The sequence below is a fragment of the Thalassophryne amazonica genome, chromosome 6 (assembly GCF_902500255.1).
Source record: "Thalassophryne amazonica chromosome 6, fThaAma1.1, whole genome shotgun sequence".
Taxonomy (NCBI): Eukaryota; Metazoa; Chordata; class Actinopteri; order Batrachoidiformes; family Batrachoididae; genus Thalassophryne; species Thalassophryne amazonica.
This window is the reverse complement of record NC_047108.1, coordinates 11,400,626-11,414,089: the sequence shown is the minus strand read 5'-3', so window position 1 is coordinate 11,414,089 and position 13,464 is coordinate 11,400,626. Positions and strand designations below refer to the sequence as shown.

The 13,464-nt window shown below is 38.7% G+C and overlaps 1 protein-coding gene across 1 annotated transcript in view; it reads right to left on the bottom strand.

The window, feature by feature from the left end:
- The window catches only part of celsr3 (cadherin, EGF LAG seven-pass G-type receptor 3), a 258,686-nt gene that overhangs the window by 190,281 nt on the left and 54,941 nt on the right, over window positions 1–13,464 (bottom strand). The window lies entirely within an intron of this gene.

Here is a 13,464-nt window from a genome sequence, read left to right as displayed (position 1 = left end):
TTTATTACTGCATTAACTGACATGAACACCATTAATAAATGATTAATAAAATAGTTCACTTTTAATTAAGTGTTAATGTTTATTACTGCATTAACTGACATGAACACCATTAAAAATGATTAATAAAATAGTTCACTTTTAATTAAGTGTTAATGTTTATTACTGCATTAACTGACATGAACACCATTAATAAATGATTAATAAAATAGTTCACTTTTAATTAAGTGTTAATGTTTATTACTGCATTAACTGACATGAACACCATTAATAAATGATTACTAGAAACAGTAAACTCTTAATTATATGTTAATGTTTATTACTGTATTAAGGACATGAACACCATTAATAAATGATTAATAAAATAGTTCACTTTTAATTAAGTGTTAATGTTTATTACTGCATTAACTGACATGAACACCATTAATAAATGATTAATAAAATAGTTCACTTTTAATTAAGTGTTAATGTTTATTACTGCATTAACTGACATGAACACCATTAATAAATGATTAATAAAATAGTTCACTTTTAATTAAGTGTTAATGTTTATTACTGCATTAACTGACATGAACACCATTAAAAATGATTAATAAAATAGTTCACTTTTAATTAAGTGTTAATGTTTATTACTGCATTAACTGACATGAACACCATTAATAAATGATTACTAGAAACAGTAAACTCTTAATTATATGTTAATGTTTATTACTGTATTAACAGACATGAACACCATTAATAAATGATTAATAAAATAGTTAACTCTTGATTAACTGTTAATGTTTATTACTGCATTAACTGACATGAATACTTTTAAAAATGATTAATAAAACAGTTAACTCTTGATTAACTGTTAATGTTTATTACTGCATTAACTGACATGAATACCATTAATAAATGATCACTACAAACAGTTAAATCTTAATTAACTGTTATTGTGTATTACCGCATTAAAAGACATGAACACAATTAATAAATGATTAGTAAATAGTTAACTCTTAGCTCAGGTGTGATTCACTGTTTGAAGTGGCGTCTGCCTTAAGGGCGTAACCACCATGGTGAAAACAGAGTTTGAAAACAAGACGATTTCTGTTCCAGACCTCACCGATGGTTGTGAGTTTTAGGTAGTGACAACGACAATGAATTTACAAGCAGCTGAAATGAGTTTTGTGTGTGTGTGTGTGTGTGTGTGTGTGTGTGTGTGTGTGTGTGTGTGTGTGTGTGTGTGTGTGTGTGTGTGTGTGTGTGTGTGTGTGTGTGTGTGTGTGTGTGTGTGTGTGTGTGTGTGTGTGTGTGTGTTTGTGGGGTGTCACCGACAGGGTGAGGGGTTCTAGACGTCCAACACTATCACTCACAAATGAAGCAAATATCCGTCAGTAATCGTGCAATTCACTCTAAATTTATTTGTAATGGCCCAAATGATGACCAGGATTTCTGACTTTCTCCACAACTCTCTCCGCCCACCTTCCTCGGTTGCTCATCTCGTTTTCGCTCCTTCTAGCGGTCTCAGAGGGAGTTTGGGAAACACTCACTCGCTCTGTTTCTCATGAAAGAAAAGTGATGTTTCACTCTCCAAACTCTCGTCTGCTTTGAAATGAAAGGCAGTTTGAAATATCCCCCAGACACACGCAGGCAGTCATGCTGCAGCATCAATGGTCCTCGCCTGCATCAGCAGCACGGCAGACTCAACAAAGAGCAAATGAGTCTGGAGTTTTGGGAAAAACAAAAGAAGGAATCGCAAGCAGGCAAACTGGTTTGTGACGGTGAAACAGAGTGAGTGTAAAAACTGAGCAGAAGATCTCCCCGGAGGCACCGTGTCTGTTTTCATCTAACGCAGCTCAACATGACAAAAGGCTGAAAACACAGTGGATCAAAAAAAAAGACAGCGATACGGGACACGAAGAAAGACAGTCAGATTTAGTTTACTAGGCTACAGATAAAGACGACAACAAGACACAAATATACACATCATCCACTATTTCAGGGACACACAGTCTTCAGTAACAGTGTTTCACGTGACAACGTTTTTACGGGTCACTGCAAATCCTAATAATGTCCCATGATGACATCATCATGATGTCACATATATGTAATTATACAGCTAAATAGATATTTGTCATTTGATTGGTGGCTTGTATGTCACATGATATTGATCATTCGTCCTATTTGCCATTTTGTTCCATTTACAGTGCAATTTTGGTTCCATATGTTTTGTATCATTGCACGCCGCAACCATCTTGACACAGCCATGGCGCTTAGTTTATCTATGAGCTGAGCTCATAGATCTAAAACATTTATGTACACAAAATCCATCCCACCTCACAGGTGTGGTTCATCAAGATGCTGATAAGACAGCATGATTATTGCACAGGTGTGCCTTAGGTCAGGGTGCCACCCCGACCTAAATTTTACTGGGGACCCCCTCCCCCCCATATTATTTTGAAATTATTATAATTGTATTAGGGGCCTCTCTGGGCCCATGATTCTCCTTACTTTCACCTTTTTGGCACCCCTGCTTTAGGCACAATAAGTCTTTTGTGTATATAGAAAATCTTTTCAGTCTTTGTATTCAGCTTGTGAAAAATGGAAGCAAAATCAAAACTATTGCATTTATATTTTTGTTCAGTGTATTTTTTGCATTATATAAAACAAATAATGAATCTTTGAGTGCAATGGTAAGCATATTTCATTGATCATTTCATCTTTCACCGAATGCACTCAAATGCCCCCTTCCACTGCACTCAAACATTCATTATTTGTATACCATATGACATTCCAATTTATATGCACTGTAGATCAATCAATCAATCAATCAATTTTTTTATATAGCGCCAAATCACAACAAACAGTTGCCCCAAGGCGCTTTATATTGTAAGGCAAGGCCATACAATAATTATGTAAAACCCAACGGTCAAAATGACCCCCTGTGAGCAAGCACTTGGCTACAGTGGGAAGGAAAAACTCCCTTTTAACAGGAAGAAACCTCCAGCAGAACCAGGCTCAGGGAGGGGCAGTCTTCTGCTGGGACTGGTTGGGGCTGAGGGAGAGAACCAGGAAAAAGACATGCTGTGGAGGGGAGCAGAGATTGATCACTAATGATTAAATGCAGAGTGGTGCATACAGAGCAAAAAGAGAAAGAAACAGTGCATCATGGGAACCCCCCAGCAGTCTACGTCTATAGCAGCATAACTAAGGGATGGTTCAGGGTCACCTGATCCAGCCCTAACTATAAGCTTTAGCAAAAAGGAAAGTTTTAAGCCTAATCTTAAAAGTAGAGAGGGTATCTGTCTCCCTGATCTGAATTGGGAGCTGGTTCCACAGGAGAGAAGCCTGAAAGCTGAAGGCTCTGCCTCCCATTCTACTCTTACAAACCCTAGGAACTACAAGTAAGTAGTTGATCTTTGTTGAACATTCTAATTTCAGGGTTATGGTTGCTTTTTGGATTATATACTGCAAAAAAATGTTTTGTTTTTTGTTTTGCAATCATTTGGTGACACTATTGTGACATCACATATAGCTCAGCAGATGTACTCTGTTTTTATCATGATGTCACATACTGTTTGTTGATTCATATGCGCTTGAAATCATCCTGTTTCAAAGTTATTGCAAACAATGTAATTTTTTATGATTTAATGTCATAATGATTTCATCTGGTGACATCATTATGACCTCACATATACAGCAGTTAAAATAAGTGATAAGAAGGTGATTTTCTAGTGGTTAAGCGTTGGGCTCGAGACAAGAGAATCCTCGGTTCAAACCCCAGCCTGACTGGAAAATCACTAAGGGCCCTTGGGCAAGGTCCTTAATTTCCCTAGTTGCTACTGGTGTGTAGTGAGCACCCTGACATCGCTGTGTGAGTGTGTCTGTGTGAATGGGTGAATGTCAGGCATTATTGTAAAGCGCTTTGAGCATCTGATGCAGATGGAAAAGTGCTATATAAATCCAGAACATTTACCATTTTAAGTATTGAACATGTCCTCATTTTTCTCAGTAAATATATTTCTAAAGGTGCTATTGACTTGAAATTTTCACCAGATGTTGGTAACAACCCCATCCTTTACCGCTTGCCACTGCTCAGACAGTAGTCGCTCTCAGTTGAGCCGAACCACTATTAAGATTTTTAATATTTTTAAGATTTTTATTACAGAGATTAGAGCATGTCATAGGTATTAAAGGCACTGCGCTGCGGTGGTTTGAATCATATTTGTCTAATAGATTACAATTTGTTCATGTAAATGGGGAATCTTCTTCACAGACTAAAGTTAATTATGGAGTTCCACAAGGTTCTGTGCTAGGACCAATTTTATTCACTTTATACATGCTTCCCTTAGGCAGTATTATTAGACGGTATTGCTTAAATTTTCATTGTTACGCAGATGATACCCAGCTTTATCTATCCATGAAGCCAGAGGACACACACCAATTAGCTAAACTGAAGGATTGTCTTACAGACATAAAGACATGGATGACCTCTAATTTCCTGCTTTTAAACTCAGATAAAACTGAAGTTATTGTACTTGGCCCCACAAATCTTAGAAACATGGTGTCTAACCAGATCCTTACTGTGGATGGCATTACCCTGACCTCTAGTAATACTGTGAGAAATCTTGGAGTCATTTTTGATCAGGATATGTCATTCAAAGTGCATATTAAACAAATATGTAGGACTGCTTTTTTGCATTTACGCAATATCTCTAAAATCAGAAAGGTCTTGTCTCAGAGTGATGCTGAAAAACTAATTCATGCATTTATTTCCTCTAGACTGGACTATTGTAATTCATTATTATCAGGTTGTCCTAAAAGTTCCCTAAAAAGCCTTCAGTTAATTCAAAATGCTGCAGCTAGAGTACTGACGGGGACTAGAAGGAGAGAGCATATCTCACCCATATTGGCCTCTCTTCATTGGCTTCCTGTTAATTCTAGAATAGAATTTAAAATTCTTCTTCTTACTTATAAGGTTTTGAATAATCAGGTCCCATCTTATCTTAGGGACCTCATAGTACCATATCACCCCAATAGAGCGCTTCGCTCTCAGACTGCAGGCTTACTTGTAGTTCCTAGGGTTTGTAAGAGTAGAATGGGAGGCAGAGCCTTCAGCTTTCAGGCTCCTCTCCTGTGGAACCAGCTCCCAATTCAGATCAGGGAGACAGACACCCTCTCTACTTTTAAGATTAGGCTTAAAACTTTCCTTTTTGCTAAAGCTTATAGTTAGGGCTGGATCAGGTGACCCTGAACCATCCCTTAGTTATGCTGCTATAGACATAGACTGCTGGGGGGTTCCCATGATGCACTGTTTCTTTCTCTTTTTGCTCTGTATGCACCACTCTGCATTTAATCATTAGTGATCGATCTCTGCTCCCCTCCACAGCATGTCTTTTTCCTGGTTCTCTCCCTCAGCCCCAACCAGTCCCAGCAGAGGACTGCCCCTCCCTGAGCCTGGTTCTGCTGGAGGTTTCTTCCTGTTAAAAGGGAGTTTTTCCTTCCCACTGTAGCCAAGTGCTTGCTCACAGGGGGTCGTTTTGACCGTTGGGGTTTTACATAATTATTGTATGGCCTTGCCTTACAATATAAAGCGCCTTGGGGAAACTGTTTGTTGTGATTTGGCGCTATATAAAAAAAATTGATTGATTGATTGATTGATTAATATTCTGTGCGCATCCGCGCCCTTGCCTCATCACAAAGAAGTGATCACTACACCTAAAGTAGTCCCACAACAAAAAGTGTATTTCAATTTAAAAATACATAAATATATCAAATATAGCAAGGAATAAGTCCAGAAAATATTTTCTGAGGCACAAAATGAATAATTTCAGCACTCATGAAGAAGCAAAATTAAATTTTACAGGGCCTCATGTTTACGTTCCGTTATCGCTCATCCATCCACGACTGGCACATTCAGAGTGGAGCAGTGTGTACTTACCCTCTCACTGATGCATGCGTGTGGCTTCACGCCATGTTGGATGTCTTCTTGTTTACATCCGGGAAACCTCACAAGTAGTCCGGCAGCCTTTCCACAAGCCCATACTGCAGCGATGACTTGGTACAGTCAGAGCTGCGCGCAGTGTGGTAACAACCCAAGTAAAACCCACTTACAAAGAACCAAAACAAATAAGCACTGAAATTAAGTTATGTGTAATAAAATGAAATGACACAGGGAAAAGTATTGAACACTCTTACTGAAATATATTTAATACTTCATACAAAAGCTACAGAGCCCTGGAAGTGTCATTGCAAAATGTTTTGCATGTGGAGAGAATGTGCACACGTTTTACGATATTGTGCGCACGTTTTACGATATTGTGTGCTCATTTTTATATTGTGCACAAAACAAGGCCACGATCTACTTAAACGTGGCCACAATTTGTAAAACGTGCACTCAATATTGTCTTGACACATAAATGTTGGCTATTAGTCAACAAACCAGGAGACAGTATAATACATTTCCTCATTGGAAATGGATGTGGTCAGGGTGTCATGGTTTGGGAGACCAAGGACATATAGAGAACTATAGCTGTCCAGCATGGCATCATCTGGAGTTTAAGCACATTAAAAAGGATGCTGAGGGCAAAGTGTCTCCCCATCGTGAGGATGATAATTTAGGTCATATCATTTTGAACGAAAGGAAAACGTGTGCACGTTTTATTAGAATTCGAGGGCTCAATTAAAGGAAAACGTGTGCATGTTTTATTATAATTCGAGGGCTAACTTAAAGGAAAACGTGCGCATGTTTTATTATAATTCAAGGGCTCAATTAAAGGAAAATGTGTGCACGAATTATCACGGCCAGCAAAACGTGAGCACGTTTTATTAATTTGTGGGCTCATTAAAGGAAAACGTGCGCACAAATTATCATGGCCAGAAAAAAAAAATCACTTTAAGTGACCTCTCCCGGGTCCCGTAAAAACCTTTGTTGGTAATGAAGCTTCAAGACACCTCCTGTATGGATAAACTAGTCACATGCACTGCTCAGGTGCAGTGGTGGCAACAGCTAACCAAAAAATGAGCTTCGATAACAGATAATCAGCTAACTGAAAAGTTATCTTTTATAAAGCTAAACCGATAAACCACTCAAAAATTTATCGGAAGCTAAAGATAACCGATAACTTCCAGTATTGTCTCCGATAAACACTTGCAACTACTAACAAGCTGATTTTGAGTTTTAACACCACGATCGCTTCTGGTAGCATCAAAGGTGACTACAGACCCAAGCAATGAGTCAGCAGTTCTGTCTTTGTGTGCCCTGCCCCCTGCTGGACGCTCTTATTTACTACATGGCTTCCAGCAGCGAAGCAGTTGAGACGAGCAGCAAAGCTCATCTCTTTATTCAATAACAGTGTTGCCGTGAAGAGGAGGTCTTAGGAAATAAAGCAGTGCTGACTCATGGTTTGGTTTATAAATAAAATTAATACTGATAGAATAACTCCATTAATGTCAATTCTGTCATTTGTACAAAGTTAAAATATAACATATATCCCAGACGCTCAGTACTTAAGCTGAGCTTACACTGTGTGAATTTTGGCCCTTTTTCAGCCATTTTTCACTCATGCAACAATTTTTTGGATCACACCGAGCTTTAGTTTAATTGCACGTCCTGCATGGTGTAGTATATATGGAGTAACGAGCTGCGTTTAACCTCTCACGACCACCTCCAGATCAGCAATCGTATGGTCGGATAAAAATCAAACCTGTTTGATATTCTGGTCGGCCGTCATGAGGGTATCCCGCTGTTGAAGTGCTACAAGTGTCCATCCTCTCACACTGTGCATGTGCAAACACCGAGCCTGATCAGAGCGTCTCAAATGCATTTCTTCTGTCGTGAATGTGCTGAGGGTACCTATAATGCACCTCAACACAGCATGTCCACACTAAAACCTTCAAAATTAGTGCACTACTAAGTATTTGAACACCCTGCGGTTTTGCAAATTCTCCCACTTAGAAATCATGGATGGGTCTGAAATTTTCATTTTAGCTGCATGTCCACTGTGAGAGACATAATCTAAAAAAAAAATAAAAAAAATCCGGAAATCACAATGTATGATTTGAATATATGATCTTATTCTGCACTCTCTTCCTTCCCTCAGTAAGAGCATTGAAGATGGGTCATGGCTGGGTCTTCCAGCATGACAATGACCCCAAACACACAGCCAGGCCAACTAAGGGTCGCTCCGTAAGAAGCATTTCAAGGTCCTGGAGTGGCCTGGCCTCAATTGAAAATCTTTGGAGGGAACTGAAACTCCAAACCTGAACCATCTAGAGAAGATCTGTATGGAGGAGTGGACCAAAATCACTGCTGCAGTGTGTGCAAACCTAGTGAAAAACTACAGGAAACGTTTGACCTCTGTAATTGCAAACAAAGGCTACTGTACCAAATATTAACATTGATTTTCACAGGTTTTCAAAACTTATTTGCAGCAGTAACATACAAATAAATTATTAAAAAATCATACGTTGTGATTTCTGGATTTTTTTTTTTTTTTTTTTTTTTTAGATTATGTCTCTCACAGTGGACATGCACCTAAGATGAAAATTTCAGACCCCTCCATGATTTCTAAGTGGGAGAACTTGCAAAATCGAAGGGTGTTCAAATACTTATTTTTCTCACTGTATCTGGTATTTCACTTTATAAAAATTCAAACATGATGTTAAGTTAAATAACTTGTCCGAAATTAGTTTGGTTAAAATTTTAACCATAAGTTAAAACTGTATGCCTCTGCATGACTTGAGTGATATTGCCAGTGTATCAGTATGGGGTCAAAAGAAATGAGCCTTTTTTCTTTTCTGTGACCAGTTGGTGGAGGTGATGGTCAAGCAGTTAAGGCGTTGGGCTTGAGACCAGAAGCTCCTCGGTTCAAAGCCCAGTCTGACTGGAAAATCACTAAGGCCCCTTGGGCAAGGTCTTTAATGCCCTATTGCTCTCGCTGTGTATTGAGCACCTTGTATGGCAGCATTATTTGTAAAGCACCTTGAGCATCTGATGCAGATGGAAAAGCGCTATATAAATGCAGTCCATTTACCATTTACCATTTACCACTTCTCCTTTGCTTGCAGAAGATACAGCGGTTTCTTCTAGAACCAGCTCTCCTCTGTTTACAGAGGATAGAACTGCGTATCTACTACAAAACATTCAACAGGTAGGTACTAAACTGATTTTAAATTGCATAAAATTTAAATTTGTTTACCAAGTCTGCAAAAATACATTAGCAGTCTAAAAATTATCGGAAAAACCTTATCTGAAAATAATTAGTCCGATAATGGTTTTCTAAGTTATCTGAAAAGCTAATCTGATAATGAAAACATTGTCTTTGATAGTTAGCGGTTAGCGGAATTGTGCCCACCACTGCTCAGGTGTGATTTTTGTCCATTCTTCCACACAAACAGTCCTCATATCTTGAAGGTTTCGTGGACCTCTTCTATGAACTCTGATCTTTAGTTCTTTCCATAGACGTTCTGTTTGATTCAAGTCAGGTGATTGGCTGGACCATTCTAGAAGCTTTATTTTCCTTCTCTGAAACCAACTCCTTGTTGGTTTCCTTGGCTGTGTCTTTGGGATCACTGTGTCGCTGAAATGTTCACCCTTGTTTCATCTTCATCATCCTGGTAGATGGCAGCAGATTTCTATCAAGAATGTCTCAGTATATTTTTCCATTAATTCCTACCTCAATTATATAAAGTTTGTCAGTGCTGGATCTTGAAAAACAGCCCGACACCATGATGTTCCACCTCTAAACTTCACTGTTGGTTTGGTGTTTTTGGGCTGATCTGTAGTGTCATTTATGGTGTGTATTATGGCAGGGTTCTAGCTAGGATAAAATGTTCGCATAGTAGTAATGTCGAGGGAGCGAAGCGACAGGGCTGGGGGGGTGCTTTTGAAAATTTAAGCTAAATATTGGCCATTCTAGGGGTACCCAAAGGGGAAAAGCCAGGTACGACAGCCCAAGTCCCTTCATCATGTCCAGAAGGCTGAGGAATCTCATTCTGGGTTAGCCAGTACATGGCCCTCAGTGAGGCAGTCAGAGTCCGTGGACATTTTAAGTCAAGACTTAAAACCTATTCTCTTTCTTATTAGTTTTTATTTTGTTATGTTTTATTCTTTTACTTCTGTTTTTAATTAGGTATTTTAATTTTTTTAAATTTATTTATTTTAATTTATTTATGTTGAACTGTTCTGTGTGATGCACCTTGAGACGGCTTTTGTTGTAATTTGGCATATTATAAGCTGATTAAATTGAAATTGAACAACATTTTATTGAGTCTTAAAGTAAATAAATATGAAATTGGTTACTGGATCCTTAAACTCTGGACATAATAAACTCTACATGGTGGATCCTTGATCTCTGGTCTTAATCAAAAATAAAATCTGTTAGTTTTTGTCAACAGCATTTCCTTTCAGACACTATTGGCATGAATGTCTTTCCATACCTCTGAGCTGAGCTCTTGCAGCTGTCCTGCATGTCAGGTTCATAAAGAATGCAGGGCGTCTCATTTTGGGAGGAAAAAACATTGTAGTTTATTGTCTGTATTGCAACATTTGGAAAGAGGTGTCATTTTATTTGAAGTGGCAATTCATTTTGAAGTTATTAATTCCGTCCGGACTCTGTCTCGGCAGAGACCCGCGCAGCATTTGGAGCTGTGTCAATAGAACGGAGGACGATTCTCATTTGTTGACTGCAACAAGACAGTGACTTTAATACACACAAAAGTGATTCATGATATTTAATGGCTTTGAGAGGGGTTAAGAAGTGGACTTACCGCTTCTGTAGAGCAGTGAATCAAAGAGCCACGAGCTATTGAATCGAAGCATTGCTTCATTGATTCACGCTTCAAACTGGAGTCGCACTGCAGAAACAGTTGATTACAGACCTGTTATGCTGTATTGAAAATAAGCGTAATGGTCCAAAATAAGCGTAACAGTCCAAAATGATAGCGTAACAGGCCATAACGCAAGTTTGGGCTAGCTAGAACCCTGTTATGGCATCCAAAGAGTTCAGTTTTGGTCTCATCTGACCAGACTATATTCTCCCACAATTTCACAGGTTTGTCTAAATGTTGCGCAGCAAACTTTAAAATTAAACTCCAACATGCTATTTCTTCAGCAATGTAGTCTTGCATGGTGAGCGTGCCTATGGGCCATGATGGATGAGTGCATTACTTATTGTTTTCTTTGAAACTATTGTTCAGTTGCTCTCCACAAGTGGTCACTGACTCTTGGACAACTCTTCTGATAATTCTTTTCGCTCCTCTGTCAGAAATCTTGAGAGAAGCACCTGGTCGTGGCCAGTGAAATGATCTTCTGTCTACTTCCAGATTATGACCACACAGTGCTCACTGGAACATTCAGAGTTTTACAAATCATTCTGTAAAAACTGCCATCAGTATTTTTTGCAACAATAAGGTTGTAAAGATCTTGAGATAACTCATTACTTTTACCCATCATGAGATGTTTCTTGTGTAACACCTTGGCAATGAGACCTTTTTATAGGCCATCAGTTGGGACTGAACCCGCTGATATTAACTTGCACTGACAAGGGGCAGGACTGATGTCGAATTACTGATAGATTTTAGCTGGTGTCTTGGCTTTCCATGCCTTTTTGCACCTCCCATTCTTCAGGTGTTCAATACTTTTTTCCTGTGTCATTTCACACATAACTTAACTGATGGACATCTATGGTTTGATTTCTTTGTATGTGTGGATTACTTGGTTTGTTACGGACATCTGCTAAACATTTCATGCCAATACCACCTTTAGAAATATGTTTACAGAGAAAAATGGTGATGTGTTAACAGAGTGTTATCAGAGTGTACTGCGTTTACAGATTCGTGTGCACTTAAATCATCCCTCTAATTCTCTTAATTTTGACATTATGGGAAAAATGTGTTTTTTCAAACTATTTAATAACTCTGATTGACCTTGACCCGTGACCTTCATATATTATACCTGTGTTGAGATATTATCTCTGACAATTCACATGTACAATATGAATGACACATGAAAGAAAGAAAGAAAGAAAGAAAGAAAGAAAGAAAGAAAGAAAAAAGAAAGAAAGAACAATTTGACTGCATGTGTAAAATTATAAGCTCCTTTATAAAGAAAATGATGCTGCAATTCAATCATACTCGTTGCTATCACCACAGATGCTCAGAGCATTTTACAGTTAAACTGCCTCACGTGCACACCAATATCAGTGCAATTCTGTGCAATGTGCTGAAGTGCACATCTGGAGAAATTTGGGGTTCTGGGTATCCGGGGATCAAACCACTGATCCTTTGGTTAATGGAACACCTGCTGCACCATAAGAGCGACAGCCCCCCCCCCCCATACACACACACACACACACACACACACACACAAAACCTCACATACAAATGTTTAGGTTTCAAATGATGCCCGGTACCTGCATGATTAAAATGGATGCCTGGTTGTAATAAAAACACACATAAAGCAGGAGCAATTACCAGTACTAGTACTAATGGCTAAACATTCATATTCCTTTAAAAATAAAAATAAAACGGGTTTGTCCTTGGTTCAAGTGAAAGCATTTGTAGTTCCTGCCAATTACCACAAGATGGTGTGTTAATTGTGACCCATTTTGTGAGATGCTGAACCTGACCAATCAGAGTGGATGTCTCTACCAAGGCCACACCTCCAAAGCACAAATACTGTAACAAAAAAATCAACTGGATTTTCATCAATGGGGCTTTTTGGCAGCTGGAACATCACAATTAATTCAAAATTATTCAGCTGCCAGACCGTCTTATTTGTGGATGATCTTTAGCGTCCCATGATACCTTATGCCATGCATGTGTCACACAAAGGCGTTTCAATAAAACCATCACTTGGGTTCGGGTGACATTTCTGCCTCAGTAAAAACTCTCAGTAAGTCACACAGATATTGTTACATGCTGTGTACTTTCCCACAATTCAAAAGGTCACTAAGACGCAAATAAAAGCAGTTTTATTTATTTATTATGTTTTTCTCAGAGAGACAAAGAAGCTCGATTATAAACAGTGTCTAAAACTCTGGGCGGTCATACTCGGACACACACAGCAGCCACTTGTCTGTTCTCAGCCCCTCACAGCCGTACAGAAGGACCAGAGACTTCTGAGTGCAGGTCCAGTTCAAATTCAACTTAATGATGCCACATGAAGTCCAAGTCTCACAACCGTTACATCCTCATAGTCAGTCAAGATTTTGTGTCCAGCACTACCCAAAGATTTTCCAAAGAGACCTTGAAGCAAAGACATCTGGTCATCTACTTCACTGGTTCACATCCAAGTCTAATATTCATACAGAAAGACAGGAAGCACCAGGACCCAAAGGTCTTGGACCTTCATTCTCCTGCAAAGATATCAGCATCAGCAAATACTTCTTTCCAGCCACTTCTCAACCCTATAAGATCTTCTGCTTAATCTCAAAGATGTCCCAAAGATGTGAATGTTACTGATGACACGTGCATACCAACAAG